Raw genomic sequence first — 23,846 nt, 5'->3', positions numbered from 1 at the left:
TAAAATCTTGTACACCTCAAATAACTTCATTTTCTCATTTCATTAACTTTTTAACTGCATTTTCACAAAAACTTTTAGACCTAAGAAGATGACAATATAATCTGTTATATTTATAATTACTTGGCATAAGAATAAGCTAACCACCACATGTGGATAGTGTATAATCAGCAAGGCACTTTCACCAGGCAAAGGCTCAATTGAACATAAGATTGGGACTGGATTATACAAGTTTGATACATGAGTATCATAGGTTTGTAACAAACAGATTCTATTTATGATTCAATGGTGTGTGATGCATACTGCTATAAGACATAAATAAACATAATTATACAGTGTGGTTTACACAAGCAGGAAGAGTAGGATGAGGGGATTCCTGGTCTACTGAAAAAGATATAATTTTAAAAATTCTATAAACCAAAAAGCTCATATGGTTTGATGGAATTTCAAACAGAATTCTGGAGAGCTGTCCTAATTTATTAAGTAATGTCCTTAATACATTAATATCAAGGAATGAACAAATATGCTTGAAGTTCTCTGAGGGTATAGATACTGTGATAAGAAATAGCTCAGTTGGTAGTTCAGTTGAAAAGGAGTAGGCACTCTCTAAAAAGGACAATCATGAAAGCTGGAAAGAAAATAATACAAAGAAGGTAACTGCGAAGAAACCACAGGTAACTGAAGACATAACTCAGCTGATTGATGAAAGAAGGAAGCACAAAAAATGTTCAGGGAAATTCAGGATTACTGAAATACAAGTTACTTAGGAACGAAATAATAGGAAGTGCAGGGGGCTAAGGTGAAATGGCTGCATGAAAAGTGAGAAGAAAGTAATTTATGGAATGCATCACTGGCACAAGACTTAATAATTATCATCCAGTTTACTTTTTTGAGTCATCTGTCTTCTGACTGGTGTGATGCAACCCACCACAAATTCCTCTCTTGTGTCAGTCTTCACACCTCAGCATAGCACTTGCAACCTACATCCACAATTATTTTCTAGATGTTCCAGCCTCTGTCTTCCCCTATAGTTCATCCCCTCTACAATTTCCTCTAATACCATGGAAGTTATTCCCTCATGTCTTAACACATGTCCTGTCATTCCATCCCTTCTTCGTGTAACTCTTTTCCATATATTCCTTTCCTTGCTGATTCTGCAGAACCTCTTTATTCCTTACCTTATCAGTCCAGCTAATTTTTAACATTCTTTTGTAGCACCACATCTCAAATGCTTTGATTCTTTTCTGTTCCAGTTTCCCACAGTCCATGTTTAACTACCATACAATGCTGTGCTCCAAGAGTACATTCTCAGAAATATCTTTCTCAAATTAAGGTCTATGTTTGATACTATTAGACTTCCCTCAGCCAGAATGCCCTTTTTATCAGTGTTAGTCTGCTTTTGATGTCCTCCTTCCTCTGTCCGTCATTGGTTATTTTGCTGCCTAGGCAGCACAATTTCTTAACTTCATCTGCTTCATGTTCCCCTATTCTGATATTAAGTTTCTTGCTGTTTTCATTTCTGCTATTTCTCATTACTTTCATCTTTCTTGAATTTGCTCTCAATCTGTATCCTGTATCCATTAGACTATTCATTCCATTCAACAGATCCTGTAATTCTTCTTCACTTTCACTGAAGATAGCAATGTCAGCATTGAGTCTTTTCATCGATATCCTTTTGCACTGAATTTTACTCCTGCACTTGAATCTTCCTTTTATTCTGTCACTACTTCTTCAATGTATAGATTGAACAGTAGGGGCAAAAGGCTACATCCCATCTGTTTAATCCGAGTGCTTTGTTCTTGATCTCCCATTCTTATTGTTCCCTCTTGATTCTTGTACTCATTATACATTATAAGTCTTTCCCTATAGCTGAACCCCCCCCCCACTTTTCTCAGAATTTCAAGCAACTTGTATCATTTTACATAGTTGAACCCTTTTTCCAAAACAAGTCCTATGAATATGTCTTGTTTTTTCTTAAGTCTTGCTTCCATTATCAGCCACAATATCAGATCAGATATGATTCTAAGTTGAAGTGGTGTGAACACACAAAGGTACTTGCAAACAGAATGTCATCAGCTTGTTATGCCCTTAGAATTTTATCATCAATGTGTAACAGGCAGTGTCTTTTAGTTACGTATTATTCATATGTACACTCTGTTCTTAGCTATGGCATTCCTGTTTTGGAGAACAAACGCACAAAATATGAACACAGTTTTCAAACTCTAGAAAAGAACCATAAGAATAATAACTAAAAATACTAGTTGAGCCCATTGTAAAGATCTGTTCAAAACACTGAGGATTTTAACTGATCCATGTGAATCCATTTACCAGTCAGAATAAAGCTATACAATAAATTACCAAAAGTGATAAAAGAAATTGCATACACTTATTTAAAAAGGCAGCTAAAAAGAACCTGTTATGCAATACATTTTATACATTGAAGGATTACTTAAATAAAACAGAGTAGGGGTTTAATAAAAAATGTTATACAAATAAATAATAATTATTATTATAAAACATCCAACATTCCACATAACACCTTCACATTATGTTTTCTCGCTTCTTTCTTCCTTCCTAGAAATACTTATCTCCAAGCTATGCATAGCACAATACTAACACCTCTTTCTCTTTCTGAGCTCAACATCTCACTCATTATAGAGTGATGCTGACTCAGTTTTTCAGGATAGCAAATGGGAAGTTGTGGTACAGAAAATGGCCCAGAAATCACCAGTGTGTGTGTGTGTGTGTGTGTGTGTGTGTGTGTGTGTGTGTGTGTGCGTGTGTGTGTAGTGAGTGAAGTGTTATGAAACAATGTGTGTGCGTGGCGTTGATAGGTCATATCGACCATAGACAACATTAATCTTTGGTACTCAGGTCACTCATCCGAGCCATCATGTTAATTCAGTCTTTTCTTATATCTTGTACTGTGTGTACGTGTATGATAATTGTAAAAATATATGTATGTGCAGATATTAGTGGGGACAGTTTATTCCCTATACCACTATGCATATCCCGTTTCTCATACTGGTGACCCCGAAGTTTCTACGTCTTCTGCGACTTCCATGCCTGGTGTTGTAAATCAACAGGTTATGCACACACCCCTATGACCACCTCAGCCAATGCTTTGTTCGTTGATTTGGAAGCCCAACTATGACCGCCGGGCCCCTTTAATTCTTCACCAATGGCCAGCTCTCCATTACTCCATAGTGATTCGCGATCTCCAACCATGTTAACCTCAAACTTTGTTGTTCTACAAAGGTCAAGTGCTACACTGTTAACTCAAACAATGGACTTGGGTTTCGTGTTGCCGGATTATGCTTGCCAACATGTGAAGTGTGAAGTGGATAATATTCAGAACTGTGTACCTACTGATCAATTGTATAATGTTCAAAGTGATCTACATTCGCACACATACTTTGACTCTCAATGGGTCGCAATGACAGTTACTGTCGTGCTGTGTGCAATGCTGCCATTTGTGCAAAACGCACTCGGCCACTACGACCTGTTCCAGTTTTGCCTCATTCGCAGACTAATGATGGACATTTTCGTGCACAAAATTCTCCTTGCTCACTCCCCAGACCTGTTGCTCAACTTTTTGACCACGTGGGTTTGAGTTCATATTTTGGTGTTTCACCTTCCAGGCGCAATTTACCACACCACAGTGATCTTCCGCAAGTTCCACCAGTAATTTATAGTCCTACCCCACACACATACACACACACACACACACACACACACTCGCAGGGGGCCCTGGTTCTGACAGCTCAGCCACTCACCTCTTCCACAGATCCGCCTGTGTCTGCTGCGCCGGCCTTCCACTTTATTTCCAAGCTGGGCAAATTCAAATCTGTACCTGTAACCTATTGTCTAGTTTACAAGAACCCTACAGGTATTGTGCAACCGCTCATTTCCTCGGTACCGACCATGCCAGCCACAGCGTGTTTTCATGACATGTCAAGGACAATGCAACCCGCCATTGCCATGGTCATTCTTGCCAGTAACTCACTCACACCTACTGTGCTGGCCTGCTGTACAGTCTCTCCTGCCACGGACCAGCCGGTTTTCCAAGGGGCACCAAAGCCGCCTTTGTCCCCTCCTCCAGATCGTATGCCGAAGCTGCCACCTTTATACGAAGACAACCCTGTATCACGGTTTGCCCTTGTTGAGCATCTTATCGAGTTGCATCACGTGTCCAGTGACAACTCTAAATCCCTGTGCCACATCACGCATCTCCATGATCACTCAGACTTAATTTGCGATCACTCCTCTCACCACCACCTCCACTGAAGTATGAGTTCATGAAGAAAATGATCATGGAACGACTCGCCTGCTCACCACAATAATTAATTATCAAGACCTTGTATGAGGAGCACCTGGGGGACCGAACACCATCACAACTTTGGTGCCCCCTTCGGTTACTTGTGAGTGAGCATACCATGCCAGGCGTCACTCTGTGGGCTGTGTGGTCTGCCAAGTTGCCTACCGACCTACAGATCCAACTGCTACTGCACTCCTTCAAGTCAATCGGCTCTCATCTCCACATCACAGACCAACTATATTCATTGCAACGACAGCACCAACCATGTCACCACTAACTGCTAGTTGGCACAACTGCTCCTGCTTACAGGCCGTCTGCTGGCAGAGGCAGGGCTCGCTCTGCCTCCGCGCCTTCTACATCACCTGGCAGTATCTGCTCACTCTCTCCACTGTCTGAGCACTCCAGGACTGCCCACGCACCATACGTGTTGGTGTACATGCCAGAACACATCAACAAGGACAAGCCTCCTCCGCTGCCGCAGTCACCACCACCACTGCATCCGGCTCATCCATACTGCTGCTACCACAAGATTTTAGGCGATAATGCCAAGATGTGCCAATTACCTTGCCAGCACCCAAACCCTGACCGCCGGACCTAAAAGATGCCGAGTCCTGTGGGAAACCTCTCAGGCATCCTCATACATTGCACTCTGTCGAGTAGTGTGCCCGGACGAGCGGTCGTTTGTATATGACTGACATTTTGACATGGCTTGTTTTCCTAGTCGACACTGGTGCTGACATGTCTGTCATACCTACATCGATGGCTCCCCCCATCTTTTCACCAACGAAGTCACTTCTACTAGCTGTCAATGCATCAACGTTACAAACCTCAGGCTCTGTCAAAGTTATGGTGCACCTATCTCCTTCTCTGTGTTTTCCGTGGACTTTCTACATTGCCGACATTGATGAACCAATTCTCGGTATGGAGCTTTTGTCCCATTACAAACTCCCACCGAATGGAGTTCAGGGATCAGCGCTACACCATCCCACTAACACTCAGATAATGTGTTCCCGACTTACGTGATATGTGAGTTGGTATGTGAGTGCTCTGCCGTCATAGGCGACATTGTTACCTGAGTCACTAACCTACTGTCAGAATATGACTCAGCGGCACAACTCCGCCGGGAAAACGATGAGCTGAAACAATGAATATCACAGCTCGCTGTGGCTCGTACCACAATGCTGAAACTGCAGTCCACAGTCCCACCAGCTAATTGTGTTTCTCAAGTAGACACAAACTTGGACACTCAACAGGTTAGTCCAAAAACATTAATTGCATGTGACGATTTGTGTCTGGTAGACTCCGCATCCCCAATGCACTCGCCACATTCACTGCCATATGTGTCAGACAGTGCTTCTAATAACAGCCGCGTGCACTATATGACCTCGCCCACCACGTGGGCAGCCGCCCAGCGTGTTGATAAACATTTCCCCTCTCTCATGAATCAACCACATGACTCGGCAACAATCGCTGCTCCACATGCGAGACCAACGCCACTCTCGCCCTTTCCGGGCACCAAGTGCGAGGTCGACGGCAGACAGTCGCCGTCCATTCCAACCCGTTCCCCCTTCGTGTGCAGCCGTCCTGTCCAAACAAGCACAAACCACGCTCATGTACTAGACATGTGACTTTCAGCTCCCTTTTCCCACTTGCCCTAATGGCTATGCCTCGTATCGCCCTGTTGTTGTTGTTGTGGTCTTCAGTACTGAGACTGGTTTCATGCACCTCTCCATACTACTCTATCCTGTGCAAGCTGCTTCATCGCCCAGTACGTACTGCAGCCTACATCCTTCTGAATCTGCTTAGTGTATTCATCTCTAGGGCTCCCTCTATGATTTTTACCCTCCATGCTGCCCTCCAATGGTAAATTGGTGATCCCTTGATGTCTCAGAACATGTCCTACCAACCGATCCCTTCTTCTAGTCAAGTTGTGCCACAAACTCCTCTTCTTCCCAATCCTATTCAATACCTCCTCATTAGTTACGTGATCTACCCATCTAGTCTTCAGCATTCTTCTGTAGCACCACATTTCGAAAGCTTCTATTCTCTTCTTGTCCAAACTATTTCTCGTCCATGTTTAACTTCCATACATGGCTACACTCCATACAAATACTTTCAGAAATGACTTCGTGACACTCAAATCAATACTCGATGTTAACAAATTTCTCTTCTTCAGAAAGGATTCCCTTCCCATTGCCAGTGTACATTTTATATCCTCTCTGCTTCGACCATCATCAGTTATTTTGATCCACAAACAGCAAAACTCCTTCACTACTTTAAGTGTCTCATTTCCTAATCTAATTCCCACAGCATTACCCGATTTAATTAAACTACATTCCATTATCCTTGGTTTGCTTTTGTTGATGTTCATCTTATACCCTCCTTTCAAGACACTGTCCATTCCATTCAACTGCTCTTCCAAGTCCTTTGCTGTCTCTAACAGAATTACAATGTCATCAGCAAACCTCAAAGGTTTTATTTCTTCTCCATGGATTTTAATACCTACTCTGAATTTTTCTTTTGTTTCCTTTACTGCTTGCTCAATATACATATTGAATAACATTGGGGAGAGGCTACAACCTGTCTCACTCCCTTCCCAACCACTGCTTCCCTTTCATGCCCCTCGACTCTTATAACTGCCATCTGGTTTCTGTACAAACTGTAAATAGCTTTTCGCTCCCTGTATTTTACCACTGCCACCTTCAGAAATTGAAATAGAGTATTCCTGTCAACATTGTCAAAAGCTTTCTCTAAGTCTACAAATGCTATAAACGTAGGTTTGCATTTTCTTAATCTAGCTTCTAGTCGTAGGGTTAGTATTGCCTCATGCGTTCCAATATTTCTACGGAATCCAAACTGATCTTCCCCGAGATTGGCTTCTACTAGTTATTCCATTCGTCTGTAGAGAATTTGTGTTAGCATTTTGCAGCTGTGGCTTATTAAACTGATAGTTCGGTAATTTTCACATCTGTCAACACCTGCTTTCTTTGGGATTGGAATTATTATATTCTTCTTGAAGTCTGAGGGTATTTAGCCTTTCTCATATATTTTGCTCACCAGACGGTAGAGTTTTGTCAGGACTGACTCTCCCAAGGCTGTCAGTAGTTCTAATGGAATGATGTCTACTCCCAGGGCCTTGTTTCGACTTAGGTCTTTCAGTGCTCTGTCAAACCCTTCTCGCAGTATCATATCTCCCATTTCATCTTCATCTACATCCTCTTCCATTTCTATAAGATTGCCCCGAAGTACATCGTCCTTGTGTAGACACTCTGTACATTCCTTCGTGAGTCGTGCTTGGGTAGCTCAGTTGGTAAAGCACTTGCCCGCGAAAGGCAAAGGTCCCGAGTTCGAGTCTCGGTCCGGCACACAATTTTAATCTGACAGGAAGTTTCAGTCCACAAACTGTTACATTACACTGACTCAAACCAGCATTTGTGGACCCCGACATCCCTCTGCTGGCTCAGTCTGATTCTCCTAACGACTCTCTCGCCAGTCTCCCTCACGCCGTGGAGTCCAACAATGTTTCTCCTCGGGCCATCATGTCATATTGTTCACCTGACACCTCCCCATCACCTTTCACGGGTTTTTCAGACATGTCATCCTCCACACCATGTGTGGGTTTCGCTGCTACCTCATTGACTACAGAGACACCCTCTCCCATAGTCACCCGACTCTGTAATGTACCCACGCACCGTGTGGACGACATTTCAATTGTCACTCTCAATGACCGAGTTCTCATTCTACTCACAGACACTGCGGCCCCGATACCCAATGACCAGTTAAATGTCAGCGTTGTGCATAGCCTCACCTCCCTCGTGAGTGCGACCAGACAACAATTCACACCTTCATCTCACCGGACAGCTTGATTAGCATCCGGGCTTGCCACACCTACACCCTGCCAGCCACTGTTCAGTCAGCCTGCTCTTGGGCTGGCCACTGTATCGTCCATCCTCGCTGGCTCAACGACTTCGAGGGGAACCTGCCTCCCATCACTCCACGTCCTCATCCTGCCTCGGTTGGGGTGGAGGTCCCAGTCGTGCATCTACCAGCTCATATGACCACCAACAGTGCCAATGCTCACATGGTCTTCACTCAAGACTCACATGCGGTACTCTGTACTATGGAAGGGAGGGGCTTCGCGTCATCGATAGGTCATATCGACCATAGGCGACATTAATCTTTGGGACTCAGGTCGCTCATCTGAGCTGACATGTTAATTCAGTCTGTTCTTTTACCTTGTACTGTGTGCACGTGTATGATAATTGTCAAAATGTATGTTGTTGTTGTTGTGGTCTTCAGTCCTGAGACTGGTTTGATGCAGCTCTCCATGCTACTCTATCCTGTGCAAGCTTTTTCATCTCCCAGTACCTACTGCAACCTACATCCTTCTGAATCTGCTTAGTGTATTCATCTCTTGGTCTCCCTCTACGATTTTTACCCTCCACACTGCCCTCCAATACTAAATTAGTGATCCCTTGATGCCTCATAAAATGTCATACCAACCGATCCCTTCTTCTGGTCAAGTTGTGCCACAAACTTCTCTTCTCCCCAATCCTATTTAATACTTCCTCATTAGTTATGTGATCTACCTATCCAATCTTCAGCATTCTTATGTAGCACCACATTTCGAAAGCTTCTATTCTCTTCTTGTCCAAACTAGTTATCGTCCATGTTTCACTTCCATACATGGCTACACTCCATACAAATACTTTCAGAAATGACTAACTGACACTTAAATCTATACTCGATGTTAACAAATTTCTCTTCTTCAGAAACGCTTTCCTTCCCATTCCCAGTCTACATTTTATATCCTCTCTACTTCGACCATCATCAGTTATTTTGCTCCCCAAACAGCAAACCTCCTTTACTACTTTAAGTGTCTCATTTCCTAATCTAATTCCCTCAGCAGCACCCGACTTTCCTTTACTACTTTAAGCGTCTCATTTCCTAATAGGTTTGCCTTTCCTTAATCTTTCTTCTAAGATAAGTCGTAAGATCAATATTGCCTCACGTGTTCCAACATTTCTACGGAATCCAAACTGATCTTCCCCGAGGTCGGCTTCTACTAGTTTTTCCACTCGTTTGTAAAGAATTTGTGTTAGTATTTTGCAGCTGTGGCTTATTAAACTGATAGTTCAGTAATTTTCACATCTGTCAACACCTGCTTTCTTTGGGATTGGAATTATTATATTCTTCTTGAAGTCTGAGGGTATTTCACCTGTTTCATACATCTTATTCACCAGATGGTAGAGTTTTATCAGGACTGGCTCTCCCAAGGCCGTCAGTAGTTCCAATGGAATGTTGTCTACTCCGGGGGCCTTGTTTCGACTCAGGTCTTTCAGTGCTCTGTCAAACTCTTCACGCAGTATCGTATCTCCCATTTCATCTTCATCCACATCCTCTTCCATTTCCATAATATTGTCCTCAAGTACATCGCCCTTGTATAGACCCTCTATATACTCCTTCCACCTTTCTGCTTTCCCTTCTTTGCTTAGAACTGGGTTTCCATCTGAGCTCTTGATGTCCATGCAAGTGGTTCTCTTACCTCCAAAGGTCTCTTTAATTTTCCTGTAGGCAGTATCTATCTTACCCCTAGTGAGATAAGCCTCTACATCCTTACATTTGTCTTCTAGCCATCCCTGCTTAGCCATTTTGCACTTCCTGTCGATCTCATTTTTGAGACGTTTGTATTCCTTTTTGCCTGCTTTATTTACTGCATTTTTATATTTTCTCCTTTCATCAATTAAATTCAATATTTCTTCTGTTACCCAAGGATTTATAATAGCCCTCGTCTTTTTACCTACTTGATCCTCTGCTGCCTTCACTACTTCATCCCTCAAAGCTACCCATTCTACTTCTACTGTATTTGTTTCCCCCATTCCTGTCAATTGTTCCCTTACACTCTCCCTGAAGCTCTGTGCAACCTCTGGTTCTTTCAGTTTATCCACGTCCTATCTCCTTAAGTTCCCTTCTTTTTGCAGTTTCTTCAGTTTTAATCTACAGGTCATAACCAATAGATTGTGGTCAGAGTCCACATCTGCCCCTGGAAATGTCTTACAATTTAAAACCTGGTTCCTAAATCTCTGTCTTACCATTATATAATCTATCTGATACCTTTTAGTATCTCCAGGGTTCTTCCATGTATACAACCTTCTTTCATGATTCTTAAACCAAGTATTAGCTATGATTAAGTTGTGCTCTGTGCAAAATTCTACCAGCCGGGTTCCTCTTTCATTTCTTAGTCCCAATCCATATTCACCTACTACGTTTCCTTCTCTCCCTTTTCGTACTCTCGAATTCCAGTCACCCATGACTATTAAATTTTCATCACCCTTCACTATCTGAATAATTTCTTATATTTCATCATACATTTCTTCAATTTCTTCATCATGTGCAGAGCTAGTTGGCATATAAACTTGTACTACTGTAGTAGGTGTGGGCTTCGTATCTATCTGGGCCACAATAATGCGTTCACTATGCTGTTTGTAGCAGCTTACCTGCATTCCTATTTCCCTATTCATTATTAAACCTACTCCTGCATTACCCCTATTTGATTTTGTATTTATAACCCTGTATTCACCTGACCAGAAGTCTTGTTCCTCCTGCCACCGAACTTCACTAATTCCCACTATATCTAACTTTAACCTTATCTATTTCCCTTTTTAAATTTTCTAACCTACCTGCCCGATTAAGGGATCTGACATTCCACGCTCCGATCCGTAGAACGCCAGTTTTCTTTCTCCTGATAACAACATCCTCTTGAGTAGTCCCCACCCGGAGATCAAAATGGGGGACTATTTTATCTCCGGAATATTTTACCAAGGCGACACCATCATCATTTAATCATACAGTAAAGCTGCATGCCCTTGGGAAAAATTACGCCCGTAGTTTCCCCTTGCTTTCAGCCGTTCGCAGTACCAGCACAGCAAGGCCGTTTTGGTTATTGTTACAAGGCCGGATCAGTCAATCATCCAGACTGTTGCCCTTGCAACTACTGAAAATGCTGCTGCCCCTCTTCAGGAACCACACGTTTGTCTGGCCTCTCAACAGATACCCCTCCGTTGTGGTTGCACCTACGGTAAGGCTATCTGTATCACTGAGGCACGCAAGCCTCCCCACCAACGGCAAGGTCCATGGTTCATGGGGGGAGGGTAAAATATTTATATGTGCAGATATTAGTGGGCACAGTTTATTCCATATACTACTATTCATATCCAGTTTCCCATTTGTGTATAGTGTGTGCAGTGACTGATAGTAATATATGAGTGAACAGTGTGGCATTACATTATTTAATAAGTTATTTGTAAAAAAAAAAGTATTGTATACCAGGAGTAAATCTAATGATTCTAACTCTAACTAGAAGTCTGTAAATGTGTGTGTATACGAATTAGCTTATTTTAAATTTCTCTAAACTTGTAAATATTTTGACATGTCCTATACCCTTGTAAAAAGGGATCTATGGATGAATAAAGCTACTACTACTACTACTACTACTAGAACAACCTGTCTGGTGCCTTTACCTTTTCTAAAGCCAAACTGATCATCATGTAACAGCTCTTCAATTTTTTCCCATTCTTCTATATATCATTCTTCTCAGCAACTTGGATGCACAAGCTGATATTGCAGTAATTCTTGCACTTGTCAGATCTTGCTATCTTCGGAATTATGTGGATGATGTTTTTTCAAAAGGCTGAGGGTATATAGCCAATCACATACCTTCTACATACCAATATGGATAGTTGCTTTGTTGCCATTCTCCCAATGATTTTAAAGTTCCAATGGCATGTTATCAATCTCTTCTACCTCATTTGAACTTAAGTCCTCCAAAGCTCTTTTAAACTATGACTCTAATATTGGAGCTCCTATCTGTCCATTTTTTACTCCTCTCTCTTCTTCTACAACATAATCAGACAAGTCCTCTCTTCATAGAGGCATTCAATGTAGCCTTTCCACCTATCCAATCTCTCCTCTGCATTTAACACTGGAATTCTCATTGCACTCTCAATGTTACCACCCTTGCTTTTAATTTAACTGATGGTTGTTTTGGATTTTCTATATGTTGAGTTCCTCCTTCCAGTAATTCATCTTTTGATTTCTTCTCATTTTTCATGCAGCCATTTCATCTTAGCTTCCCTGTACTTCCTATTTATTTTGTTCCTAACTGACTTTTATTTCTGTAATCCTGAATTCCCTGAAAATTTTTGTACTTCCTTCTATTGTCAATCAACTGAGGTATGCCTTCAGTTTCTTCACAGTTACCTTCTTTGTATTATTTTCTTTCCAGCTTTCATGATTGCCCTTTTTAGAGATTTCCCACTCCTTTTCAACTGAACTGCCAACTGAGCTATTCCTTAACACAATGTCTATAGATCACAGTGTCTATAGCCCCAGAGAACTTCAAGCATATCTCTTCATTCCTTAATATTAACATATCCCACTTCTATGCACACTGTTTCTTCCTAACTAGTCTCTTAAACTACAGCCTACATTTCATCATCACAAAATTTTGAACTGAGTCTATATCTGCTCCTAGGTATGCCTTACAATCAAATGTCTGATTCCAGAATCTCTGCCTGATCATTATTTAATCTAACTGAAATCTTCCCATATCTTCCAGCCTTTTCATAGTATACCTCCTCCTCTTGTGATTTTTGAACAGAGTATTTGCTATTACTAGCTGAAATTTATTGCAGAACTCAATTGGTCTTTCTCCTCTCTCAGTCCCACTACCAAGTCCATATTCTCCTGTAACCCTTTCTTCTGTACCTTCCTATTCATAATGAATCCTACTTCCATTTTACCACTTTCTGCTACTGCTGCTGGTATTACCCCATTCTCATCCCACCAGAAATCCATGTCTTCTTTCCATTTTATTTCACTGATGCCCACTTTATCTTGACTGAGGCTTTGCATTTCTTTTTTCAGATCATCTAGCTCCCTACCAAGTTGAAACTTTGGTATTCTATGCTCCCACTCTTAGAACATATTGTTTCATTAGTTGTTTGATCTTTTTTTCGTGTACATATCCCGTTGTCAGTTGCCTCTCTGAGATCCAAATAGGGAACTAGTACAGAATCTTTTGAACAATGGAGACATCATCCTTGCTGACCTCTTTTTCCAAAATTGGGGTTATAGCAATCCTGTTTAGTCTGATTCCACATACAGATGAAATAATAATTTATTATTTATTTTTCTAACCATAATTACAAGATTAAAGATAAATGTCAAACTCAATAAACAAAAGAATAATCTAACGCCAAAGGAATAATGGAACTGTCACTTCAGAAGTTCCAAGGGATAAACTGCTGATGTGCACTGTGTGTACTTTACTCACATGAAGGCTATTCCCACAGGTCTTGATCATCATGTCACTGCTCTTGTTTTCTGGATGCTGGTGGTGAGTGTCTCTCAATTTTTTATACCCACTTGCAGTTTTTCTTCACAGATCCTACCGCAAAGGAGAACACTTTTGGTAATGTCCTACATAACTAAGTCTATCCATTTTTTGCTTAGCCATCCAACATGTCTTTTCCTGTTTATAGCCATTTCAAGGAATTGTTTGGCTATCCTGGTTTGTGCCATCTGCTTTACATGTCCATACCACCTAAATCTAGATTGGCAGAGTTTGCCGACTACTCTGAGTTTTATACCTACATCCATTCCTTTCCTTGCATTCCTTATGTTATCCATTTTTGTTCACCTCAGCATAGATCAAACATATTTCATTTAAGTAGCTTGGATTTGGTTATTCTCTCTCTCTTTGTCAGAGCTGAGGTCACCAGTGAGTATGTCAAAATGGGAACATAGCAGGTACTGAAGATAGTTTTTCGTTGGGTAATATCTGGTTCTCACAAATGAGACACCTTACTTGATTGTAAAACCAATGGAATGTAGAACTTTACTTCAAGTTAAGATTTTACAATCTATCACATTGCCCAGATATGAAAAATGTTGCACATTCTCTAGGAGTCTCCCGTTCAGCTGTAACTTGGGTGGTCCTTGTTTACTTTGTCATGGAGCAGCATTTGATTCACTGACTTTTGAGACCAAACTACTTATCTTGGTGGGGGACTGAATGACCTTAGCTGTTTAGTCCCCCTTAAACATCCCAACAACCACCACTACTTATCTAGGACATTATTTGTATCTCCTCAGATCATAATATCATCAACAAATACCACTGCTTTCAAGTCCATACGGTTCCTTTACCCTTTTCATGATAGCGTCCATTGCAACATAAAGACTAGTGGAGACAAGACATTCCCCAGCTGGACTCCACGTTTGGTCTCAAACCGTTCACTCTTTCCATTTGAACACAGTTGACACATCTTCTATAGAGCATTTTCACGTTTGCAGTCAGTACCCTAGTTCTTCTCTCTTGGTATTCTCAGATTTTCGATCTTGGTACACTATCATACTATTTTTCTATGTCTACAAAGGCTATTGTGATGCTTTTATCCTTTTCCACATATTTTGTCAAGGAGAGATCTTGCTGCAAAGATCAGATCAATTGTAAACCTGGTTTTCCTAAATCCATACTGTTCTACTTCCAAGAGAGATTCAGTTATCTTCAAAGTCTCTTTCTATGATTTCCTCTAAAAATTTTAACCCATGCAAAAGCAATGTCATTGTTGTTGTTGTGGTCTTCAGTCCTAAGACTGGTTTGATGCAGCTCTCCATTTTACTCTGCCCTGTGTGTGCCTCGTCATCTCCGAATAACTACTGCAACCTACATACTTCTCAATCTGCTTACTGCATTCATCTCTTGGTCTTCCTTTAAAATTTTTACCCTCCATACTTCCCTCCAATTCTAAATTGGTGATCCTTTGGTGTCTCAGATTGTGTCCTATCAACTGATTCCTTCTTTTGTTCAATTCGTGTCACAAATTTCTTGTCTCACCAATTCTATGCTGTTCCTCCTTAGTTGCATGATCAGCCTATCTGATCATCAACATTCTTTTGTAGCACCACATTTCAAAAGTTTCCATCCTCTTTTTGCCTAAACTGTTTATCATCCACATTTCACTTCCATACAGGGCTCCAGACAAATACCTTCAGAAATGACTTCCTAATACATAAATCTATATCCGACATTAAAAAATGTCTCTTCTTCAGAACTGCTTTTCCTTCCATTACCAGAGTACATTTAAATACCTCTCTGCTTCAACCATCATCAGTTATTTGGCTGCCCAAACAGTAGAACTTGTCTAATACTTTACGTGTCTTGTTTCCAAATCTAATCCCCTTAGAATCACCTGACTTAATTTGACTACATTCCATTATCCTAGTTTTGCTTTTCTTGATTTTCATCTAATATCTTCCTATCAAGATACTATCCATTCCGTTCAACTGCGCTTCCAAGTTGTTTGCTGTCTCTGACAGAAGTACAATGTCATTGGTAAGCCTCATTAAGTTTTTGATTCTTCTCCCTGAACTTTAATTCCTACTCCAAAGTTTCCTTTGGTTTCCTTTAATGCTCCATCAGAATATACACTGAATAACATTGGGGACAGGCTATAACCCTATCTCATTCCCTTCCCAAACACTGCTTCCCTTTCATGCCTCTTGACTCTTATAACTGACATTCGGTTTATGTACAAGTCGTAAATAGCCCTTCACTCCTTGTATTATACCCCTGCTACCTCTGCAATCTTGAGGTAGTTTTTAATGGGCATTCAAAAAGAAACAAGCCAGAGGCATAATTACAGAAACCATTACCTGTATGTTAGAAATATTGACCCTGGCTGTTGAGACACTTGTCCCACTGTGACACAAGGCGGTGAATGGCTGTCCCATAATATTCCCGGGGCTGCAGTGTTAACCAGTTCCGCACATAAATCGGGATGTCATCACCCGTGGTGAATCGTTTGCTTCTCAGAGCCTTTTTAAGGGGACCAAATATGGTGTAATCACAAGGAGGGAGGTCTGGACTGTATGGAGGGTGGCCGAGAACTTCCCATTTGAATTTATGCAGGAGTGCCACGACTGTGTTGGCCGTATGAGGCTTCGCATTGTCGTGAAGCAAAATGACCCCGCGTGTGAGATTGCCTTGATTATTTTGATTTGATCACTTGGCGAAGGCTGGTCAAGGTTTGCAAGTAACACTGGGCATTCACTGTTGTCTTGGGCTGCAGGAAGTGAATCAGATGAGCACCATCTTGGTCAAAGAAGAACGTCAGCATAACCCTTTGTGCACTCGTGTGGACGACGATGTCCAGCTGTACATACAGATCTGGTTAACATGGCAGCCCCATAAATTTTATGAGAGAGCCATTCACCACCTTGTGTCACAGTGGGACAAGTGTCTCAACAGCCATGGTTGATACTTCTAATATACAAGTACTGATTTCTGTAATTATGCCTCTGGCTCGTTTCTTTTTGAATAATGGTATAATTATACCTTTGATCCAGTCATCAAAGTTCTTGTTTTCATTTTGGATTGAGTTTAACACTCTAAAAGCCAATGGGTTCATTATATCCTGCCATCGTGATGATATCTACGTGATTTTTAATTTCTTGTCACATCTCTGCCTTCTAATCTTCCTTGCTTCTCAATGTTTTTTCTAAAACTTTCTCCCTTTCATGTGACATGGTGCTTTTACATGCCTCCCCAATCACTAGGGTGCAAACTGCCACAGGTGCCAGGGCACAGCCCCAATGATGCACTCATCAAGGTGCCATGTGAACCTCCAGTTTTATACATGAAATAACTCAAAATAGTAACAGAAGTATATATTTACCTCTAACACATCAGCCAAACTTTCGATAACCATTTTCTTCTGTTTTAAGACTGATAGTATTGCTTCAGGACTACTTTTGTGTCTCAACACATAATTTCTTTTAAATCTCGTCAAGGCTATTTTTACCAATTTCCACAAAATTTATTGCTTTATTGAGAAAGAAAATTACTGCTTCCTCTTTATTATCACCCATTTTAGTGGCTGTTTATCTATAATAATTATGTTAATCAATTTTTTTGCGCTGAATCTCACACAGATCAGCTCTATTTAGTAATAAAATTGAAAAATAAATACGCTACATTCTGTTGCTGATGTTTTGCTCTCAGTATCTTGACTATTAATCTTGACACTACCAGGATTCGTTTGTTTCACTGAGTAGCATTGGGTTCATAAAGACCCCAAGTAATTAACACCAAATATACTGGAAGCATTTTAATGAAACAGTATAAAAATGTGCATCATCACAATTTTCAAAGTAACAGTCATCTTTCTATTTTCATAAATAATATCTTCAAGAAAAGTACATTGGGGACATATTGACCCCAGCAGTACTCAGAATTTTATTGTGTTGTAAATATGAAACTGAACGTAACATCAATGGATACAACTGACTCAAGGAAACAAAGTCAAATATTTTGAACATAATAGTTTTGAAAACAAATGAAATATATATATATCCAATGTGCTTGTGGGGCCATATGCTTGTGGGCGGTACTAGAAGAGTTAATGTACTGATTTTTATTTATTTATTCGTATCACTCACATGCAGTTTAAAATTACAGGTATGTAACATTAATACAACTACATATAACAGGAATTTGAAAATACAAAACTACGTATAAAACTAACTAAATGTTAATGTCTAGGTTCCTAATCCATATAAAAGCCATACCATCAGCTTTAATGAGGTTGCTCCAACTCCCCTGATAGGAACGCAAGGGGCATTCATCTCTAATGTGCTTGATAGTCTGTTTCAGAGCCCCACGGTCACAAACCGGACATTCTGTAAACTAGCTTGCATCCATAGTGGAATACTACATGTGCATCCTGGATAACGCTAAATGAGCTACAACGAGTAGGTAGTCAGACCAGATATTGGATTTCCTGGCTACAACATGCAGACAACTCAAATGCACTGATAATAGTAGCTCTTATTCAACAACACTAATCATTCAGTCAAAGATTGTGTTTAATAAACCTTGCGAGCTAGGAGACCCTTCACTGCACCAATTGCACAGAACTAATGCTGAATGCTAACAGAGGTAGGTATCGTACAAGTGATTACAGTGTTGCCGGATTGACAATCTTTAACACCCATTTACTGCTGGAAATACATGGGGGATGAAATTTTGTGACAGACATTTTTGTGTTGCTAGTATGTGAGGAATCGTACTCTGAAGTCTGAGTGCATGAATTTTCTTCACCCTGTATATTACACAGCCTTCCACTGTGTAACACAAGTTTCTGTTAGTTGAGTATATGTCCTTTATTGACAGTTTATTTACATTGTACATTTTATTGTATTATTTGAGTTGCATTTGCACTGTATACATATTGACACATTCCATATCCATCCGATTCACTCATTACCTAGATACAGAACAAGATACCGATAAAATAAAAATGATTTTGGCTGTAACTGACACTGAAACGCAAAGGTGGGTTTGCTTTGCTTACTATCACTTGTATTATCTTGTATGGTATTACAGAAAAATTCAATATTTTTGTATCACCTATGTTTTGGGTCGTGTGCAGCTGATTCCAAAGATTAAGATAAACACAAGGCAACTTCTTAATATATCAGTTCTCAACAAAAACTATAAAAATTGTCTCTGTTGACTCTATTGAAACTGCTGTACCGTGGGCCAAACTCGACTCTGCCAGCAACCCAGGCTATGTGGGCTTCCTTGCAAGTGACATGACATTGGTCACATTCCAATGGCTGTGAGACATTAACACCACCACTGTCAGAGGTTGCTGGCCCCACAGACATTTTTCTTACACAGGCCATGTGACTGCAAATAGGACCACCTGTATCCTGGTGCCCAGAGCTGTATTTAGGTCAATGCATGCCGGTCCTGAGATCTACCACCTCCTGCAGCAACTCAACCTGGGAGTGGAACCACACACCCTCCCTTATGATAGAGTGAAGTCTAGCTTACTGGACTACTTTGATTCTCTGATGTATGTGGTAGCAGCCGACAAATTTTGTAGCTGCCACAAGCTTCACAAATAGTCTTACAAGGAATGGGTCGCCTGCCTGCAGGGCTTGTCCTGCAAATGCTGCTGTTTCCAGCATAGTAACGCTCCATGTAGGCAATCATATACAGCCTCCTTGTCAAAGACATGATGTTGGAACTTGCCCCCTAATGAAAGTCCCTGCCTTGGTCCCGTCACCAGAAACTTGTCTCCCAATTATACGGGCATTCCATCAGTCTCCTCAGTCTTCCAGCACTCTACAGGACCATTCACAAGCGGCCACTGCCCAACCAACATGCCACACTCAAACATAGTCAAGAACCCATCCCGGGATGGACTTACTTGAGGGAGCTCTTTCTTCCGAATTTAATTCTCTCTTCTCCCACTCCATTTCAGTGATCAACAATTTTGAGGAACATGTGGCCCTATTCCATACACAACACCACTATTCTGTGAAATCAGGAATGTTCCTTACACACTCTGTGACAAGCTTCAATTGGAGCTACAGTGGTTCCAGAATGAGGGCATCCTCTCTCAGGCTTCCAACAGCCATTGGGCCACAGCCATTGTCATTGTGGAGAAACCCAAGGGGATGATGCATATTTGTGGTCCTCAGTTAATCCCTATTCAATTCCCATGGTATTGCTCATTTCTCGGGTGACAGGGTGTTTGTTAAGGTCAATCTCAGGGATTCATACCTCCAGCTTCCACTCGACGAGGAGTCATGGTCTTGTGTGGTGATCAACACACTTTTCAGTCTTTTCCAATACAACAGGTTATCCTTTAGCATCGCCAGTGCTCCAGTGATCTTCCAGCAATGCCTGGAACCCGTCACCCATCGGGTCCTGAGCATGGCCAGCTATTTAGATAAAATTCTTGTGGCCAGCAAAGACACTCAATATTTGGCTGACAATTTACATAAGCCCTTCATGGTCCTACATCAGGCAAACCTCAATTGTAATAAAGATTTGCCCTAACCCACAATATGTTGAGGCTGTTCAAAAACTGTTAGCCCCCACTAACACCAGCCAACTAATATCAGTGGTGGAGCAATTCATTTGGCATGCAGCTACCTCTGCTGAACCTGTAAATTGCCTTCTGCATAAGATTGTCTTTTGGACTTGAACCCCTGTGTGTGATAAGTCATTTCAGGATTTCTCTGCCCTATGTGCCTCACTGCATATGACCACGCTGAGCCTCTGCACCTGACCTTTGGCGCCTTGGACTACGAGGTTGGTGTGGTTCTTTCCCATGTGATTGATGGGGTTGAGCATCCTATTGCTTTTGTGTCCAAGACCTTGTCATCAGCCCGATATAATTATACTCAAATAGAAATAGAATTCATCCATCATCTTTGGCCATCAAAAAATTCCATGATTATACCTATTGCCATCATTTCACTCTCTTTACCAATCGCAAGCACTTACTTCCTCCTTTTAAGAGTTGCCCAACATTCCAACTACGACAGCATGCTGCCTGTAGCATTGGATCCTCTTTTTGTCTAGCTACAATTTGACATCCACTTCTGTTCTGCCTCTCATCAAGTAAATGCAGACCTCCTTTAACACCTATCTCTAGGACAGGATCCATCTTTTTATGCAGATCCTGAAGTCTGTTTTCACCTGGACAATGCCACTGAAGAAGTGATGATTAGCCTGCCACTGTATGCCAAACCCAATGCACGCCATGCCATCAAGGACCTGGTGCTCAGCGAGATTCTCGAACTGGTGCAACACGGGTGGCCACAAGACTATATCAGTTATGACAGAGAGGGGTCCAGGTACAATAGCATCACTGCCATGAGCTTATAAGATGCCCTGGGGTACGACACAGATAAATTCACTGGTACTTCTCAATTTTTTCACTGCACAAGTCACATAAATACAAGGGCAAGGGTTCGCTATTTAATGACTGCAGCATCCCTGAGCCCTATGTAGCTCATTTACCCATGGTTGTCTTCCTGCTTCTCACACCACCAGCTAAAGATTTGCTCCTGCAATTTTAATTAGCAAGCTGGGGAGACACTCATACAATGAGATCCAAGTTTAACAGCTAAGATCTAAATACACTCCTGGAAATTGAAATAAGAACACCGTGAATTCATTGTCCCAGGAAGGAGAAACTTTATTGACACATTCCTGGGGTCAGATACATCACATGATCACACTGACAGAACCACAGGCACATAGACACAGGCAACAGAGCATGCACAATGTCGGCACTAGTACAGTGTATATCCACCTTTCGCAGCAATGCAGGCTGCTATTCTCCCATGGAGACGATCGTAGAGATGCTGGATGTAGTCCTGTGGAACGGCTTGCCATGCCATTTCCACCTAGCGCCTCAGTTGGACCAGCGTTCGTGCTGGACGTGCAGACCGCGTGAGACGACGCTTCATCCAGTCCCAAACATGCTCAATGGGGGACAGATCCGGAGATCTTGCTGGCCAGGGTAGTTGACTTACACCTTCTAGAGCACGTTGGGTGGCACGGGATACATGCGGACGTGCATTGTTCTGTTGGAACAGCAAGTTCTCTTGCCGGTCTAGGAATGGTAGAACGATGGGTTCGATGACGGTTTGGATGTAGCGTGCACTATTCAGTGTCCCCTCGACGATCACCAGAGGTGTACGGCCAGTGTAGGAGATCGCTCCCCACACCATGATGCCGGGTGTTGGCCCTGTGTGCCTCGGTCGTATGCAGACCTGATTGTGGCGCTCACCTGCACGGTGCCAAACACGCATACGACCATCATTGGCACCAAGGCAGAAGCAACTCTCATCGCTGAAGACGACACGTCTCCATTCGTCCCTCCATCCACGCCTGTCGCGACACCTGCACGATGTTGGGGCGTGAGTGGGAGACGGCCTAACGGTGTGCGGGACCGTAGCCCAGCTTCATGGAGACGGTTGCGAATGGTCCTCGCCGATACCCCAGGAGCAACAGTGTCCCTAATTTGCTGGGAAGTGGCGGTGCGGTCCCCTACGGCACTGCGTAGGATCCTATGGTCTTGGCGTGCATCCATGCATCGCTGCGGTCCGGTCCCAGGTCGACGGGCACGTGCACCTTCCGCCGACCACTGGCAACAACATCGATGTACTGTGGAGACCTCACGCCCCACGTGTTGAGCAATTCGGCGGTACGTCCACCCGGCCTCCCGCATGTCCACTATACGCCCTCGCTCAAAGTCCGTCAACTGCACATACGGTTCACGTCCACGCTGTCGCGGCATGCCACCAGTGTTAAAGACTGCGATGGAGCTCCGTATGCCACGGCAAACTGGCTGACACTGACGGCGGCGGTGCACAAATGCTGCGCAGCTAGCGCCATTCGACGGCCAACACCGCGGTTCCTGGTGTGTCCGCTGTGCCGTGCGTGTGATCATTGCTTGTACAGCCCTCTCGCAGTGTCCGGAGCAAGTATGGTGGGTCTGACACACCAGTGTCAATGTGTTCTTTTTTCCATTTCCAGGAGTGTATATTCTGACAATCAACACCTCATATTTTGGTCTGCACTATTCACAATTAGTATATCAATAATTGATGTAATCATTCTTAGGCTGTTCAGCCACATAGTCTTTGGGATGTAGCAAAGTCTATTGTCAAAATATTAATCACTCACAAGCGAATGGTACAGCAAGACATATTGAAACCTACCCTGAAATTTTTTATGCAGGAAGAAGACGACAAAAGAAATGAACTGCCAAAATTTTAGCTACTAAGAGGCACTGCAAGTATTTTTTAATAAATATTGAAGTTAAACATTTTTGCCATGTGAAGAACAGCTTGTAACAGCAGTTCGTACAGCCTTTCCTGCCTAGTGTGCAGCTTGGTGAACCGCTCGTGTGAAGCAGAATTATCCGCAATTCACAGACACCACTTTTAAACACTTAAAGCCTGGTTTACAATGGAGGAAATGGAAGCGAACATGTGCAAATGAGCATTTGCAGAAAATGCACTACATTTGCTTGTTTATGCATAGCATTGTTTCTACTAGAGGGAACGGAAGAGAACAAAAGTTGGTGAACATTGCCTATGAACCTGTGTTATTAGTTTTTAATTTTTGGAGCTAATATTTGACTTACTGGATACAACTCTAACTTGTTAGAGCCATAATGCGAAACTTTGCTATTCAGTGAGGATTATTTTGCATGGCAAGCGCACTTTTTTTTGATGAAGTACGCAAAATGGCACAGGGAAGGAAGAATTTGAGTGTTTCAATTTGTATGGAAACGTGACATGCGTGGAGATCCTGCACTTAACACAGAATTGCATTTCCATCTCTCCTTAGCACTGGTCCAAAATTTTCCATGTATGTCGACTGCCATTTTTCCGTGGCTTCTCATTACCATTGAGGGGAAATTTATAAACAAAACACTAACTACCAATGCTGAGCATAATCGCAAGAGGTGACACTGCTAGTGTTTCCACTGCCTGTGCAAGGTCTAATAGTGATTTTTTTATTTATTCATTTTTTTAACAAAAATGGTCTTGTGGCAAAGCACATGCTTTGTGATCCAGAGAGTGTGGGATCAAGTCCTATTCAGACCACAACATTTTCACTGAGTTTTAACTGAGCATTCACTTCTCACAG

The sequence above is a fragment of the Schistocerca gregaria genome, chromosome 1, assembly GCF_023897955.1.
Source record: "Schistocerca gregaria isolate iqSchGreg1 chromosome 1, iqSchGreg1.2, whole genome shotgun sequence".
In the NCBI taxonomy this organism is placed as follows: domain Eukaryota; kingdom Metazoa; phylum Arthropoda; class Insecta; order Orthoptera; family Acrididae; genus Schistocerca; species Schistocerca gregaria.
Note: the sequence above shows the minus strand (reverse complement) of the source record.